Source organism: Myotis yumanensis, unplaced genomic scaffold, assembly GCF_028538775.1.
Source record: "Myotis yumanensis isolate MYYU_CA2020_CCGP unplaced genomic scaffold, mMyoYum1.0.hap1 SCAF_8, whole genome shotgun sequence".
Classification (NCBI taxonomy): Eukaryota; Metazoa; Chordata; class Mammalia; order Chiroptera; family Vespertilionidae; genus Myotis; species Myotis yumanensis.
The window spans coordinates 47,901,939-47,919,835 of record NW_027223759.1 but is presented as its reverse complement, the minus strand read 5'-3'; the positions used below and the strand labels follow the sequence as shown (position 1 = coordinate 47,919,835).

The window sequence follows — 17,897 nt, the reverse complement described above, 5'->3', positions numbered from 1 at the left end:
ACAGCAATGATGAAAATCATTGACTGTCAGCTTCCTGCACACCCCACCCTGAGGATCAATCTGCAACTCAGGCATGTGAGCTGATCAGGAATCCAACCGTGACCTCCTGGTTCCTAGAATGACACTCAACCACTGGGCCACACTGGCCAGGGCACAACTTTTAACTTTTAACAGGATGTTATAAACTTATTAAAAATGTGTTAGAGATATAATAAACTTTAAAAAACTTTTATTTAGGCCTTTCCAGGTCAGGATAACAATATAGTCTCCTTTAACCTGGCCCCTCAGAAAACATGAAAAAAACACGTAGAGCTACAAGTCTTAAAAAAGTAGGAACTCTTATACCAGAGCAGCAAAGTGCGGTTTCTGTATCGATTGCCTAGATAATAGAATAAAATAGTTACTCTGATGTGAAAGTGAAACCTCTCAGGGCTTGTTCATTTCAAGCTGAGTTCTTTGACATTTTGAACTTCTCTAAAAGGAAGAAAAACTTGAAGCCACTTCCGGGTTGATGAACAAACCTTCCTGCTTGTAAGGACATCTCCCCGCTGGGTCCTGTAGATTGTGGGGCCCCACACAATTGAGCGAAGTGGAAAGAATTAGGAACAATTTGTTGACCTCAATTACCTTTTGCCTGCAAAGGCCAAACTCCATTACAAACTAAACGCCAAACCATATTTATGCTTTAGAAACAAGGCACCAAATTTGGATCCAGACTGTCCAGGTTACCTCTTGAAACTTCCGTTGTCCTTGTTTTGACTGAGGTTTTCCTACAATAATTTTCCCCCATTAAAATGGGGAGCATAACAAAACCCAGAAAGACTTAGTTTACCAATTCTCTCTGTCCACCCACACTGTCAATGAATGACTCTACAGAATGATAAAGAGTTGGGCAGGAGGAGGGCAGAAGGCTGTGCAGAAGAAAGATCTATGTGTAGGTTATTCTCCACTTCCTGCTTCAGATCCATTCTCTCTCTGTCTTCCCCATCCTGCATGGTGTCAGGTGGGCACTAGACCAATGGGGGTGGGCACCCCACAAGCCATACAGATGTCCAACCACTATGCTGCACATCTAAACCAACACAATATTGAATGTCAACTGCAATTTAATTAACAATATAAAAATCCCCAACAGAAAATAAGAATAGGGACTAAAATTAACTAAAGAAATGATTGATCACCCCACCCTCCACCCTCACTCCCCACCCACTGTCCTCATCCATAGGTGCACGATTTTTGTCCACCATGTGAATTTTGAAACAAAAATATCCTGGAATAAAAATGTTTACATGAATAAGTGAACAGATACAATGATTCGCACTGGGTGGAGATACCCAATACTGATGTTTTGATACATGATCTGACCCTGCTAATATTTCCTTAATTCACTGATTCAGAGACCCGTGGTTGGCAAACTGCGGCTCGCGAGCCACATGCAGCTCTTTGGCCCCTTGAGTGTGGCTCTTCCTAAGCCTTAAGAGTACCCTAATTAAGTTAATAACAATGTACCTACCTATATAGTTTAAGTTTAAAAAATTTGGCTCTCAAAAGAAATTTCAATCGTTGTACTGTTGGTATTTGGCTCTGTTGACTAATGAGTTTGTCGACCACTGATAGACCATTAAAACCTTCATAACCAACTGAATCTGTTTCTTGCAAATAGGGCATGAAGCCCCAGCATTCTTTAATTTCTGGTACAGTGAAAACAAGTGACAAGATGGCTTGTCCTCCCACGAATAATGTCCCTGTCTCTTGGTCTTTTCTCACATAGAGTACATGGCTTCGGGAGATTCCAGCAATCCTCCATGTTTTCTAGAACTGTTCTCTGTTTCAAGAGGTTAGCTGACTGCTCTCCTCTTGCTTGCTATGATCGCTTGGCTTTCAGGCCTGTGTGCCAAATCCAAGCATTCCACCGCGTTGCAGGGATGAGAGAGTTTGGGGTTTCCTTCCCTTCTATACATCTTTAAGTTTTAACAACTGGAGCTGAGCTGGTTCTTCAGCAATCAGGGTCATCAATTCCTTCATGCTCCTTCTCTTCCCCTACAGCAGTGATATCAGATGTGGAGAGAGAATAGGTTAACTTAGAACAATCTGAACACCAATCTTTCCTTGAGGCCCAACAACAAACACAGTGCCTCTTGCTTGGAGTGTTAAATTTCTTGCACTCAGTACACTGTCCCTCATCCTCAGAGCAAAAGTGCCAGTGTTGTTCAGACAGGAATCATTCCCATGCCAAGCCTGGGGGGAAGAGGACGTCAGTCACCCAACATCTGTTTTTCACAGCCTTTTTTTTTTCTGTAGTGTCTGGAAAAATTCCAAACAGGCTAAGGTTGTTCACTAGTCCCATTTTGCTTCATCTCTTATGTCCTCTCAAGTGGAACAGCTTAAATTACCCAATTTTCAGTCTTTTGAACTCATCAGTTCAGGCTTTCTGATGTTGACACATTATAATTGCTTGAACATAATGTGAACATTCACATTAATTTTTTTCTCAAGCAAAACGTAAAATGCAATTGAACGAGACCCACCATTAAGATGCTGGGCTGTGTCTGTACCACTGTGCAAAGGAATTCGCTAACCAGGATGAGAGATGGACAGGGTTCTTGTCTTGCGGACTAGGGAACTGAGGTTTTTGTGGTTGTTTGAGTTTTTAGTAAAATGCTTCTCTCCCACCCTTGACTGTAGTGGCTTTGACATTTCAAAAGAACAGCTGGAGGTGCAGGAATAGGTGAAGGAAAAGTTACACATGGGCAGGTGGAGACGATCTACAGCCTTATTCTGTAGAATCACTAAGTACATGTCAAACTACCACCACCTAGAAGTAATTTGTTTTTAATGATAAATTTACAGACTCTTCGGCACTTCATGCTCACAGGTAGAGCAGTGTTTTTCCTCGGTATTCAAGGGGAACACCGAGGCCAACATTGAACAGCAGTCACCCAAACTGCAGTGTGTGGTTTTTCTTTTCTCCACAAGTTGGCAGCCGGCACTGCCGTTCTGAGAAGGGGTTTCTCAGGGCCTGGCTTGACCGGCTGCAGCAGAGGCCTGGGGACAGCCCGCTCTGCAAGGAAGGTCCTGGCTGAGCAGGGCCAGCAAGGTGGGCTCCAGTGAGCAGCAGGCTCTGGGATGGGTGTAGTGGGGCAGGCAGGGCATGGTCTCAAGAGCACATTACAGATTGGAGATGGCTTCTGAGAACAATTCACAGAAGAAAGGGCCAGGAGTGCTGATCTGGAAAATTGGCAAGAGAAGGGTTTCCCAAGGCCATACAGTAGGCCAGCATCACAAGGACACTGTCCTCCAGCAGCCAGGCCCTGAGCATCTGCCAAGGAAAAGGCAGAGCCAGTCCTACAGGTACTGACACCAGAGCGGTGAATTAGATACAAGAACCAGAAGAGACTTATTTGCAGGACTGGATGAAAAATGGGCACTGGGCTCAGAAATGGATCCTGGTACTAACAGGGCACATGAGGGCAGAGGCGGGGAAGCTAACAATGCAAAAGACAGAGCTTCCATTTAAACAATAAAGAATTAAAAAAAAAAAAAAAAAGACAGAGCTTCCAAATAGAGCTCGTTGCTTCCACTACTTAAAATCTGATTTGATCCTGAAAGTGAAGGGCTGTGTCTTTGGATTTGCAGAAACTTCTTTCTCAGGGCTTAACCAAAATTCAGTTCCCTGAACATGCCTATGACATGTAGTATGAGTCAGGACTCTTAGAGGAAAGTGAGAGAAAATCAATTCAAGTTAGCTTTAGGCAACCACAAATGAAAGGACTTTACTGGTCCATGTGTTTAACTGGAAAACACAGGGTAGACCCAGCCGCTATAAACACAGTTGGATCCAGGGGCTTAAATACTGTCCCTTCAGCTCTTCTCCATCTTTCATTTCTACTTGTTTGCCCAGTGGTGGGCTGGGAAATGTTTTTAACAAACTGGGTCTCTGAAGAAAACAAATGTATGTATGTACACACATAAGCTAATAGAAAGGATGTGTAGCACAACTTATTACTACTAATCCTATATAATAAAAGGCTAATATGCAAATTATCCCCTCGGGAGTTCTACTGGGAGTTCGATTGTTCGCTATGACGTGCGCTGACCACCAGGGGGCTGCGCAAAACATGGCAGGTGACCAGTGGCAGCAGGGCGCTGAGGGAGTGAAGGAAGGAGAGGGCGGGGAGGCCGGGAGGCAGAGAATCTGATCAGCCCTGATTGCCAGCCAGGCCTAGGGATCCTACCCATGCACGAATTTTGATATAAAAGCCTAAGGGTCTGACCAGTAGCTATGATGTGCACTGACCACCAGGGGGCAGATGCTCAATGCAGGAGCTGCCCCCTGATGGTCAGTGAGCTCCCACAGGGAGAGCACCACTTAACCAGAAGCCAGGCTTGCGGCTGGCAAGTGCAGCAGTGGTGGCGGGAGCCTCTCCCGCCTCCGCGGCAGCACTAAGAATGTCTGACTGGGGGGGGCCTAAGCCATCAGTCGGACATCCCCCAAGGTCTCCCAGACTGCAAGAGGGCACAGGCTGGGCTCAGGGACTCCCCAGAATGCACGAATTTCATGCAACGGGCCTCTAGTTTTGTTATAATGCCCTGGGCAGACTAAGATAAGGCCCTAGCCCCCAATGTGGCTGTATCTGGAGATAAGGTCCATATGGAAGTAATTAAGGTTAAAAGAGGTTGTAAGGGTGGGTCCCTAGATAAATTTGATGGTTTTACAAGAAGAAGATTTCTCCCTCCTTCCCTCCCTCTTCCCCTTCCTCTCTCCATCCCTTCCCTCCTGCCTCTTTCTTTTTCTGTGTGCACACTCAGAGGCCATGTGAGCACACGGCCAGATGAAGGCTGCCTACTAACCAAGAGAAGAGAATTCATGATAAAACCTAGCTTGTTGGCATGTTGATCTGGACTTCTCAGTCTCTATAACTTTGAGAAATAAATGTCCACTGTTTAAAACACTCAATCTACGGTATTTTGTTAAGGCAGCTGAGCTGACTAATATGGGCAAGAAAGATGAAAGTGAAATAATTACACATGTGGGAACTTCCCTCTTTTTGCAAAGACTTACTTTTTTGCTGAATGAGATTGTAGTTTCTGAGAGCTAGAATATTTCCTCATTTCTTTGTGCTATTTATAATGTAACGTCTTTAGCCATGATACATTTTTATGTTTAATCTGCATAAAATTTTCTGTATAACTGTTAAATTTAGAGACAGGATTAATGAACTATGCCTTGTGGTCCTGATTTGGTTGACTGCTTCTTTTGGTCCTTTAATCTGGTATGTTGACATTCTGGTCAATATAAACACCCCAAATTTTTTCATGAGACCTGCTCTTACGGTGTTTTTCTCATGATCTGGATTTGAAAAAACTGACCTTTTTCTGCTCTGATGTAGGAATTTATATTTCTATTCTCAGTTACTCATTTCAACCCACTTTAGCAATCGAGATAGTTTAATATTTTGATTCTGCTATCTGGCATATTATTTATTCCCACCAGCTTTATTTTGCTTTTGCTATTACAATTCTTTAGGCTTTTCATGTCTTCATTCATTGTTAAGCAATTTTTTAATAGGACAGATTCCTTTGAAATACTACTAGGAGCTTCTTTTCACATTGCCATCTATCCACAAAGTAATTCTCTTTTATAATAATTATGCAAACCATTACAAATCCACTCCATGCCCCATTATTGTGCATAAGCTTTGTTTTGTGCATAAAGACATCAGGTGGGACCAATGATATAAACCAATTATATTTAATTCTTTGACCAATAGTCTAGACTCTAGAAAAACTATTATGCAATTTTATATAATTATAATTTTGTTTCTTGTAAGAAACAAACAGGATTAGCAATATATGATGCTTGTAAAGTAGGTCTTTAAACCCCTTTCCAGAAGATAAAAATCTATATGTTGCAAAATGGAAGACACCATATAATGATTGCCAAATTTCTATGAAAAATTCTTTTGTCTAGAAGTTAACCTATTTTGAGTTTAATAAAGTGTGGTGAAAGGCCTGCCCACTAAAGATGCCTAAGACAAGTTGACAATAGGTGGTGATGTCTCCATAGCTTATCCTTTCTGCCCTAGGACTCTTAATAAAAGGGTTAAACACCTCCCTTCCTTGTGGCAATCACTGGACCATGCCCATGGAGTTCTCGTGTGTTTGTATGTGTAAAGGGTTGTTGTTGGGAATGGGTTGGAAGTGGTTTCCTGGATTGCATGCACATTCCAATGAAAAATTCATTTGTAGTAAAAATGTTTCAAAATAATATGAATCATATCTGTTACTGTTAACATTATCTTAGAGAAAAAAAGAGGATAGTCGAAAAGTTATTTATTCAAGAAAAAAAAGGGCAACCTTGATTTCTGAAATGATTTAATTGATTTTAAAAAGAATTGAACTTGGCATAGCCATGGGGCAGAATGGGATTTAAAGGTATCCCTCATTTTGACTAAGCTCTACAACAAAACAGGCCCCAGAAGTGGACTAAGTTTTCTTCTGGTTTTGTGCTGAGACAATTCCCCCTTGAGAGAACAAGTTTGCTGATGGGGGCGGGTCAGAAGGTAACAAGGACTCTCTGGGGGACGAGTCACTGTTAATGTGTCAAACTAGTGTCTTGTCCCATTTTAGGCACCCTCCACCTTGTCTCCAGCTTCCATCTTTTTCACACAGCCTTTCAAAATCACAAGTCCTGGCTGGTCCATCAAAACACCAATGCACCCATGCCGCCTCCCCACTTCCTTTCTCCTTGAGATAATTTCTCATGGCCTCGTCAGCATTTTGCTTTGTAGAACCTCCCATGTCTCTTTAGCCATATTCCTTCTGAGTCTCAGATGATGGTCCATGTGTACATTTCCTTTGGACATTCTGCAAGCTGCTTTCTCAAAGTCCAAGGCCATGCATACCCACTCATGATGTCTCCCCTTTTGTTACCAGCATGTAATGGGGCCACTTCCCTCCATGACTCCTGCCACTTCCATACCCCTAACCAGGCTTCCATGGTGGCGAGAAGTATAGCCAGTGTAGCAGTCTTCCCTATTGTTTTCCCTACACTGACATAGAAGAATTGTCAACAAGCTAAAGCTAAACCAAGGATTTCTTAGATGCTCTTCTTTGGGTAGAATGGCACACCAAGAAGGAGTACCATCCTCTCCAGGCCTCCATTACTAAATATAGCCTTGCCACTGTGCCCTTCTGAATTCCATACAGGGTTTATACCTTCTTGACTGATCTCTCCCATTAAATGCTTTTTTGTATTAGAAAAAAAAAACACCTCCCTTCCAATACCCCATTCCAGTTGATGGTTCTATTCTTTTAGAACTTTGCAACACCAATAGTGTCATATTTACTTTTCTCTATGAAAATGTCATGTTTATTTTATCTATTATCTACACTGCATGGAACTTATTTATCTTTATATTAGCAGCATTAGTCAGAATACCTGAAACACGATAGTCAATAAATACAAGTTGAATAGGAATAAGTAGGTAGACACATGTAAAGCCTTAAATAATTTTTAAGACCCTTCCCTGTAGGTGTATTTTCTTGAGAATAATTGGGCTCTTTCTTTACTATTATTCTTTTCTCTATATGTCGTGGACTTACATTTTATGAGTTTATAGATTCTGAGACTTGAGTTTACGGCCCTAATCTGTGCCTCTGGGCTTACTAGGATTCAGTGTTACCTTCTTGCCCTCCCTCAAAGATGAATATAGCATTGACATTCAGAAAGTGCTAAAGAGAAAGCCAATGAAAAAATTTCATTATAAAACTGCCAAAGAACCAGCTTCCCATTATTTCTTTAAGGCAAAAGATTACTTTTGCATTATTTGAAGATTTACCTCGGAGATTTGCCTGCTTTTCAGAAGGCTGTCTTAAATATTTGGGCCTGAAAGAAGCAGGAGGGAACGAGAAGTTTTGAAGATTCAGGGGTTTTATCTTATGATATAAACAAATCACTGTGTATAATATTCCTAAGAGTAAGCTGCAAATAGCTCTTATAGGATAATCAACTAAAGCCTAACTGAGGATTCAGGGAGAGTTTATTGTTTCCTCTTACATAGAACAAAATTACATTGCAATGCAGAGGACAGAATAACTATGATTTTAGATTTAGAAATACGTAGATATGTCAGAAAGGAAACATGATGTTTTAAAATAGCTGAAGAATAAAAAATAACTGAAAGGAATAGTGTAAATAAGACAGGTATCTGGTCAGAGGAACAAGTTAAAAATACTGTTTGTGGCCAGGGCACAGTTTCAGAGGTGTCTTTTAGAGTTATATATTTTTTACAGACAAATTTTCTAGCAAAGCATTCAGTCTCATAGCAAATAAACTATTGGAATGTCTGAAGACAAAAACTTATATGATTCAGAGTGGACTTCCAAGTTCTTAAATAAAGAACTTTCACCATTGTGCTCATGAGTAGATTTCCTTTGTTAATGATGATACTGCCTATTTGCCTCTTCACAATTTCCCTTTCCTATCCTGATGTCCATGAGCATTAGCAGAGCTCATCTTTGATCTGATTTTCCCTCTTGATGCACTTTCTTTGAATTTTCATTGTTTACCAGAAACTTCAGCATACCACTTTATAGGTGATACCCAAGACTTTATCTCTAGTCCAGACTCAAAACCATCACTTCCATCCCCATAACTGTCATAGTTATTGCATACTTCCTACTTCCACATCGTGCTGTGACTTTAAATCTTCACACAACACATCTTTCCATTTTGCCATGTGGGCTTTCTCCTTGGCAGGTAGAGAGACACCCAGAAGTTAACTAGTATATGAGGGGCATATAGGAGATATTGCCAGCTGCAGGTAGGGACTTAAATGACACATGCAAGAAAATTCCTTCCTGTTCTGGCCTCTGCTCCTGAGTCTTGGTGCTATTTCTCCCTCCTGAGTCTGACCTAGTGAGTTGCCCTTTTTCTTTGAGAACTAACTCTCCCCAGAACCAGACCATTAGTCTGATCTGACTACTGATTCCTCACTTTACTCCATTGTTCTCCACTGCATTAGCTTCACCAAGACAGTCTTTTGAACTTTATATATAGTATGAGGAAGTTGTCATAAGACATGTCTAAGACTATTATCTATGGAAAAATATGCTTTGAACAAAGTGTGGTTAGATACAAGGAGAACATCTTGGGAAAATGATTTGTTCAAAGAGTGCATGTGGCAGCTCATCGCAGACTCTTCATTAGAATGTAAGTTCCATGAGGCACAGACCATGCCTATATTGGTCACTCTTTAAAAAAAAAAAAAAAAAAAAAAAATATATATATATATATATATATATATATATATATATATATATATGTCAGAGAGGAAGGGAGGAAGAGAGAGAGAGAAAGAGAGGGAGAGGAATATCAATGAAGAGAGATAATCATTGATCAACTGTCTCCTGCATGCCCCATACTGGGAATTGAACCCACAACCCAGGCATGTACCTTGACCAGGACTTTCTGGTTCATAGATTGATGCTCAAACACTAAGCCACGCCGGCCAGGCTATTGGTCACACTTATATGTCCAGAAATTATCACAGTATCTGGTACATAGTAGGTTACTTGGTATCTATAATAATAAAAGGGTAATATGCTAATTAGACTGGATGTCTTCCGAATGTCCTTCCTGACCAAGCTGGGGCGGAGGGAAGCCAGCCCAGGTCCCGGGTGTCTGCGGGCAGCCTGAGGGAAGCCAGCCCGGATTCCGGGTGCCGGTGGGAAGCTGGTGCCGGCAGCTAGGGGAAGGAAGGTCTACTCTTGCACGAATTTTCGTGTATTGGGCCTCTAGTTTATCAATAATATTTGTTGAAAAAAATGAGTGAATGAATTAATGAAATGAGGGTATCAGCAATTTCTCAAATTTGCCAACTTTAATGAAGAGTGATTATTCTTCCCTAAATGGCGGTTTCAATCATGAATCTACTGAATAAATATCTCTTGTTTCAAAGGATTATGAGTACTCAGCCTTTAGTCACACTGCTGCCTCAGGGATTGCTGGGGGCAGTGGGGTACAAATGGTTTAATTCTAATGCTCTAAATGTTCTAATTAAAACACTGTTGTACAATTACATTCTTTCCTATGAATTAAACCATGTAAGTGTGACCAATTGGTCAGTTGCCCAGGTGCTGTGGGTAAGAGCAATCCTCTGATGCTCCAACCCTTGTTCAATCAGAAGAGCTCTCTTTTTATTTGGTTTTCTGACTGGGAATATGTGTAACTTTTCTTTGAAAAGATGTTGGTCACTAAAATAAAAATGTGGAAAGCCATTGCTTTACATAGCTGACACCAAAAGATTTAATGGACCATAAGTAACTAGACAATTAAGAACCTTGTAAAATAATGATAAATAAATATATCTTTATGGAAAACTGTGCAACATTCCCTAACACCTTTCTACTTCTCCTTTCCTTTGATGAGCTTTGAACCATCAAATGTCTGCTTGACTTTTCTCTATCATTTCTCCCAGTTTGTCCTTTCCATCGAAAAATAACCTGTTATGAGTTCCCATTCCTTTAGTTTCTGTTCTCTATTAGGTAACTGTGAATGGTAGTAGGTTTAACTAGTCCCAATAGATGAGCTACTAATCCTAAAACAAAATCTTTATTAGGAAATCCTTAAAGAGTGGTTCTTCTGAACATGGGTCAGAGAAGTATTTGGGGCCTAGTAGCTTTTCAGAGCCTGGAATCATTCCAATTGGTCAGTTGCCCAGAGCATATGGGGATAGCCTAAATGATGAAGGAATAATCCTAAAGGAATTATACTTCTTTATATGCCTGATCTCTAACTACTCTACCATGGGAAGTAAAATGTTCTAATTAAAACACTGTTGTACAATTACATTCTTTCCTATGAATTAAACCATTCTGTATATTTTCCCTATGATAACAGACCCATCTATTAACATTATGATTATTTCTGCAAGATGATGTAGTTCAGGAAAAAAGAAAAGTCTTCATAAAGTTTCCCAGGAAACTAGAATGTTGGCAAGATTTCATTGGGATCAATGTGAAAATAGTGGGCGGTGAGGAGGTGGAGAGAAAATTTTGTAACAGAATTTCAATGGAGTCAAAATAATACCCACTGTGCCGCTGAGGTTCTGTGAAGGCCGGAGAATAATCTACACCAGAGAAATGGTTACAAACACACAAGGCAAAGGCAAATGCAGAACACTGCCAAGCCAAGGAGGCTGGCTGAGCAGGAAAAACAGCAACACATAAAGACTCTGTGACATGAACTAGTGCAGCTAAATACTAATTAGTGACTGGATATTGTACAACGGCTTAATTAATATTCTCACATTACAAAAGAGCACCTGTGAGGCATTGCACACTCAACCCTCTAATGAGTGTAAATTCACGTTGGGCTAGTAAAAGAATAGAAGTAATTGCCCCTGCCATTTGCTGTTAAGGGGGTTGACAAATGAAAACTATGTTGTCTTTTTTTTTTTTTTTCCTGGCTGGGTTAATTCCCAGGCCTGTTAATCACATACTGGTTACATCAGTGAGATTTTTTCCATCTTGTATTCTATAAATCAGGACATGTAGATGTGAAGTTATTTGATATAACAACAGCAATAGCAAAAACTGAGGAACCTTTTATAATGGAAGAAATATTTCTCTCCTGATATCAACATCCATAGGTAGTTAACCAAAAAAACATTGATCATGAATTTCAAACACAGGACATATTTGAACTAGAAATTATTATATTATTATTTAACATTTAGGCCAAGTTTTAAAGGCATCAAAAGCTATATATTTTTTCAATGTAAATATTAACATTTTATAAATTATCCTTTAAAAGTTAACACTTTTGGTTACTTATTTTATTGTTAGTGGCCTTTATTGGCATATACTTATTAACATTAGCACAATAACTAGTTTTAAAAAGTGAAAACACTGATTCAATGACAACCATAATTATATTGAACAATACTTTCAAGACATTTTGTTAAATAAAAAATGTAATTATGATAGAAAAAAAAAGCCATCGAGCAGGTGCTTGGTAGATTACTATAAAGGTGGCAGTGATGAACTTTGTTAAATAATGCTATCATCAAAGTAAAATACTGTGCCACTCTCTTTTCCCATTCCATTGGCTTTTAGGGACTTAATTTTCCTTCAGGTTTGCCCTTGGTGGTTTTTTTGTTTTTTATTTTTATTTTTATTGCTTAAAGTATTACAAAGAGTATTACATATGTCTCCTTCCCCCTGCCTTGACATTCCCCCAGCCTCCCCTACCCTCCAGTGTCTTATGTCCATTGGTTATGCTTATATGCATGCATACCAATACAAGTCCTTCGGTTGATCTCTTACCCCTCCCTCCCGCCCCCCAACCCTCCCCAGCCTTCCCGCTGTAGTTTGACAGTCTGTTCCATGCTGCTCTGCCTCTGTATCTATTTTTGTTCATCAGTTTATAATGGTCTTTATTATCCATAAATGAGTGAGATCATGTGGTATTTTTCTTTCATTGACTGGCTTATTTCACTTAGCATAATGCTCTCCAGTTCCATCCATGCTGTTGCAAATGGTAAGACTTCCTTCTTTTTTACAGCAGTATAGTATTCCATTGTGTAGATGTACCAAAGTTTTTTAATCCATTCATCTGCTGATAGGCCCTTAGGCTGTTTCCAAATCTTAGCTATTGTAAATTTTGCTGCTATGTACATAGGGGTGCATATGTTCTTTCTGATTGGTATTTCTGATTTCGTGGGATATAGTCCTATAAGTAAAATTACTGGGTCAAATGGGAGTTCCATTTTTAATTTTTTGAGGAAACTTCATCCTGTTTTCCACAGTGGCTGCACCAGTCTGCATCCCCACCAGCAGTGTAGGAGGGTTCCTTTTTCTTCACATTCTCTCCAGCACTTGTTGGTTAATTTGTTGATGATAGCCATTCTAACAAGTGTGAGATGGTACCTCATTGTCATTTTGATTTGTATTTTTTGGGTGATTAGTGACTTTGAGCATGTTTTCATGTCTCTTGGCATTCTGTATGTCCACTTTTGAAATTGTTTGTGTGTGTGTTAAGGTCACAGGGCTGGAAGGAGACAGGGACAGGATGCAAAGCCCATGTTTTCTGCCCTGTGAATCAGTGCCCAACCACTGTACTATCCTGATGCCTTGGGAGGATGGAAAGGTGAGAGGCAGACATGCCTCCAGTGGAAATCCAGGAGAAAGTATCGCTCTACCTCATACTATTTTATTTCAACAACAGCGAAAATGCTGGTAGTTTTGCAATCTCAATGATTCACTCATTAATCATTAATTAATTAATCATTATTTACTGAGATTCTAATAAGGTGCAAGGCAGTGAGATGGGCTCTGGAAGAACACAAAAGCATATTAGACACAGTCCTGGTCCTCAAGTTGGAGAAATAAAATACAGACTTAACAAAGGCAATTATCCAAAAGAAATATCAACAGCTTAATTCATTGGAGGAAGGGATGGCAAAATTTTTGTGTAAAGGGCCAGATAGTATATATTACAGGCTTTGTGGGTCATTTGGTCTGTGTGGCAATTACTCAACCCTACTGTGGTAGCACAAAAGCAGCCATAGAGAATGAATAAGTGAATGAGTGTGGCTGTGTTTCAATAAAACTTTATTTATAAAAACTGTCGATGGGCTACAGGCCATGATTTACCAACCCCTTTGTTGAGCTTTTGGAATATTAGATACTGTAGCACATTTAAATGTGGGACAAAAAGAGGAGTTAATGGAGAAGTAAAGAGGAAGGGACAGAGAAGGAGGGAGAGAACCAGGAGACAGTATGTCATGGAAACCCAAGGAAAGGGACAGGGTGACTCACTAAGCCCTGGAGGAGGTGGGCCTTGAGGATGAGGAGGCTATTGGGAAAAGGGAACACATAAGGAAGGCAACAGTTAGGTGTAGTTGCCCATTGAGGCTTTGGGGGTGGATCTGGAAAATAAAGATTTATGGGGAAGAATGTGGTTTTGTGTAGAAACAGAGCTGCCACTGGAGAGCCTGTATTTGGCAGAGATGAGAGCAAACATGGGTGCCAGCCCCTTCCTCCTCAAGATGGTAAAAGACCTTTCCTATCTCTCCAACTCAGTTGTGCCTGCCTCACATTTCTCTATCCCACCCCACCTCTTGTGGCACTCTCTGTTCCCTCCTACCTTAGATTAAGTGACAAACAATCCTTTCTCTTCATGTTTGTATCTTAGAGCAGTCAACTTCACCCAGGCTGTATTTTATACCACCTATGTTTATTCATATTAGTCAGTGGGTTTTATTGCTCCAAGGTTTCCCCCCTCCCTTGATTTTTCAATTTCTGTGAAGGAAAACCCAGTCAAAATAAATGATACGCCTAGGACTTTTGGTCCTTGTAGTTATTTCATTCACAAGCAGTTATTGTGTACAATTACAGGATGTTGGCAGTAGAAAGGCTTCCAAGATCTTTTAGTCTAAGTCATTCCTATCACATTAAAAATAAAAAATGAGGCCCAGCGCAGGAGAACGGACTTCCCAAGGCCCCATAATTCTTACCACTGGGGATAGTTTTGTTTTTTACTTTTTAATTAATCTTTTTATTGGGAAATATAACACAATTATACCCTGAAATATAAGTCAAAGGTAAGTATAATAATTACTGAATAGACATGTAATCACTAGAGCAAAAATAGAACAATGCCAGGCCCTTCTGAACACACACCCATACTTCCTTCTTCAGGCAACCACTGGCCTGACTTTCTTTAAAATTTTGGTAAACTATGCCCGACATAAAATGTACCATTTTAACCATTTTTAAGTGGACAATTCAGTGGAGGTCAGCATATTCACACTGCTGTGCAATCATCACCACTATTCATTTCCAGAGCTTTCCCATCATCCCACAGTGAAACCTGTACCCATGAAACAATAACTCTTGGGACAGTTTTGCTTAATAACTTCCCAGATTTTCTGGAGCTCTAGTCTTTCCAATTATAAGGTTTTAAAGCAACATAGTGATAGGTATAACATAGCGACTGTGTGTGATTTGAAGAGAGAAAGGTGGAAGTAGAAACTTTGAAGTTACTTGAGGCTGTTTTAATATTTAGTGGATTTTGAACATCCATGGTAGGCTTGAAAGAGAATTAAGACTGAAACTGATACTGCTTTTATGTTGGAAAAAATATATAAAAACGAATCAAAATGCCTAGCATGAGAAGTGCCAAGAACGTTCCCTTTCAGGAGCTGTCTACAAGCAGAGCTTACTACACGACACACTCTCCTGGCTCCTTAGGCTTCCCCCTTTGGGTACTGAAGTGGGAGCTGCAGACCCTTATTAATGGACTGCAAGCCAAGTACAGCAGATTCTGCTTCGCAATTGAAAACATGATGCCGAGCCCTGGCCGGTTTGACTCAGTGGATAGAGCGTTGGCCTGCGGACCAAAGGGTCCCAGGTTCTATTCTGGACCAGGGCACGTACCTTGGTTGCAGGCTCCTCCCCAGCCTGGGCCTTGGTCAGGGAGAGTGCAAGAGGCAACCAATCAATGTGTTTCTCTCACATCAATATTTCTCCCTGTTTTCCCCTCTTTCCCTCTCTCTCTAAAAATCAATGGAAAAATAATATCCTTGGGTGAGGATTAAATAAATAAATAAATAAAATATGATACTTAGCCCCACCTTCTCAGCCTTCTATGACTCTGAGCCAAGTAATGCAGTGTTCACAACTCCCTCATCTGAGGAGTTTTTCATCACGGATAAGAATTGCTATTTTTCTCTTGCCAACCACATAAATAATGGAATCTTCTCTCCTACTTACAAAACCTAGGAGCAAAGAAAGTGCCAGACAGGGAGGAGGTTAGCGAGAAACCCAGGAGGTGCAAGAGGAAAGGTCACTGGAGCTGGGACTGGAGGTGCCAGGTAGATGCTGGCAGCAAATACCACTCTCTCCTCCCCAGAACGTGCGCTTTTAGGGGGAAGTATATTACAGTGAATACCAAGGGCAGCCTTTAACATGCACAGGAGAATATTCGAGTGCATGATCACATGCTTATAATACTATTTGTCTCTGATATAATATAGGCATGTTCACGGGAATACAAAGAGTCAATCAAGATACCAATCATGTCATTACCATTCTGAACCATTATCCTTCTGCATTCATTAAACCAAGGCTACAAATTTAACAAAAAGAAAGGCCAAGTGCAAATAAAGACCACACCCATTCTGGCTTGAGAAACTGTGTCCATGTGTTGTGCTATCCTGAAAAAATATAGCATTACCTTCTCAGGTGTCTGAGAGCTCACAGTCTGTAGGCTGAAGTAATTTGATTGCATTTGAATACCTGAAGAAAATGGAAATTCTGTTATATTTTAAAAGGACTTTTGCCCTGGCGGGTGTGGCTCAGTGGTTGGAGTGTCAGCCCGCACATCGAAGGGTTGCAGGTTCGATTCTGAGCCAAGGGCACGTACCTGGGTTGCAGGTCCCATCCCTAGCCTCAGTCAGGATGCATGCAGGGGACAACCAATCGATGCGTCTCTCTTGCCGATTTTTCTCTTTCTCTCTTTCTCCCCCGCTCTCCTCCCTTTCACTCTTTCTAAAAATCAATGGAAAAAATATCCTCAGTTGAGGATGAACAAATAAAAGGACTTGCAACTTTTCTGCTGACCTACAGGAAAGGCCTGGAGTGACCACCTTTCTCATTAGTACAATTTTCAATTTTTTAAAAAAATAAAAAAATGTCTCTACCGTTCTTCAGGACCCTCCATCTCAACTTTATCATCATGAGTCACCCTTTCTCCTGTGCTGCTCATGTCCCATCAGACTCCAACTCTTGTTGCCTTTACTTCTTTGAAGATCCTTGCATTTGCTCCCCCTTTTGTTCCCACTGCACAACCTTTCACTCACCAGACCCATTATAAACCTCCTGTTTCCCATCTCTTTATTTTCAGTATTTATCAGATTTCTTCATTTTTACAGTTTTCTTTTTTGGGGGAAAACAACCAGTCTAAAACCATAACTATATCTTCTTGAAGCTTTTTCCATTTTAAAACTTGTTCTTAATCCAGTCTTCTCCTAACCCCTCCCCCTCATGTTCCATCATCATCATCATCATCATCATCATCATCATCATCATCATCATTACCACAGTTACTTTTTTCTCTATGTGACTCAGATTTTGGCCATTTAAGCTACCAAGAAGTTGATTTGCAAATCTACTTTTCAAATTTGATACTGATGATGTATGGCTTCAAACTCCCTTCCCAGAAGGAGTAAAAATGTATAACAAGACCTTGGTGTGCAACAGAGGTGGTGAAAGGCATCCACATTGCAGAACAAGATGTTTTTTTCAGGAAAATTATCAATATGTAGCTAGCTCAAGATCAAATGGAAGGAGACAGATTCAGTGGATATTTGAGACCTCAGGGTTAGAGTAAGGCCGGCATATGTTTCAACCTGGGTTCAAATAATCTTCTTTCTAATTCATTGTTGCAGTAATGATCCTGACATTGTAGAGTTTTCCTTACTTATTTCAAAATCTCAAAGAGTTTGCCAACAGTTTGGAGGCAAAAGGCATCAATGATACTATAATATGATTTGTCAAGAATAACAATCAAGCCACCTTTCAAGTATTTGATGGCCAGGCTTTGAGTACTATGGAGCCAGGTCTTTATTTCCCTGCATGCTATGAGGTGTTTTGTTCCTTTTTGGATAGGTAATTTTTATTTCAAGAGGCAGCAAGTGCTGAACTTGAAATTCCATTCTAGAAAATAATTCTCAACCATCAGATGAGCATTATCAAATATATGATCACCTTCTTTACAGAGCAGCCAGAGTAAGCTTTTAAAAACAGAACTCAGCTCCCATTAACATCCCCTTTAAGTAAACATCATGACCTTGAACTGGAAAACAGGTCCTGACAACCTGGCCCCTCTC

The 17,897-nt window shown here is 40.4% G+C and overlaps 1 pseudogene; it reads right to left on the bottom strand.

Moving 5' to 3' along the window:
- Nucleotides 1-1,556: 1,556 nt before the first annotated feature.
- Nucleotides 1,557-16,774, bottom strand: LOC139015767 (protein Mdm4-like; annotated as a pseudogene).
- Nucleotides 16,775-17,897: the final 1,123 nt, after the last annotated feature.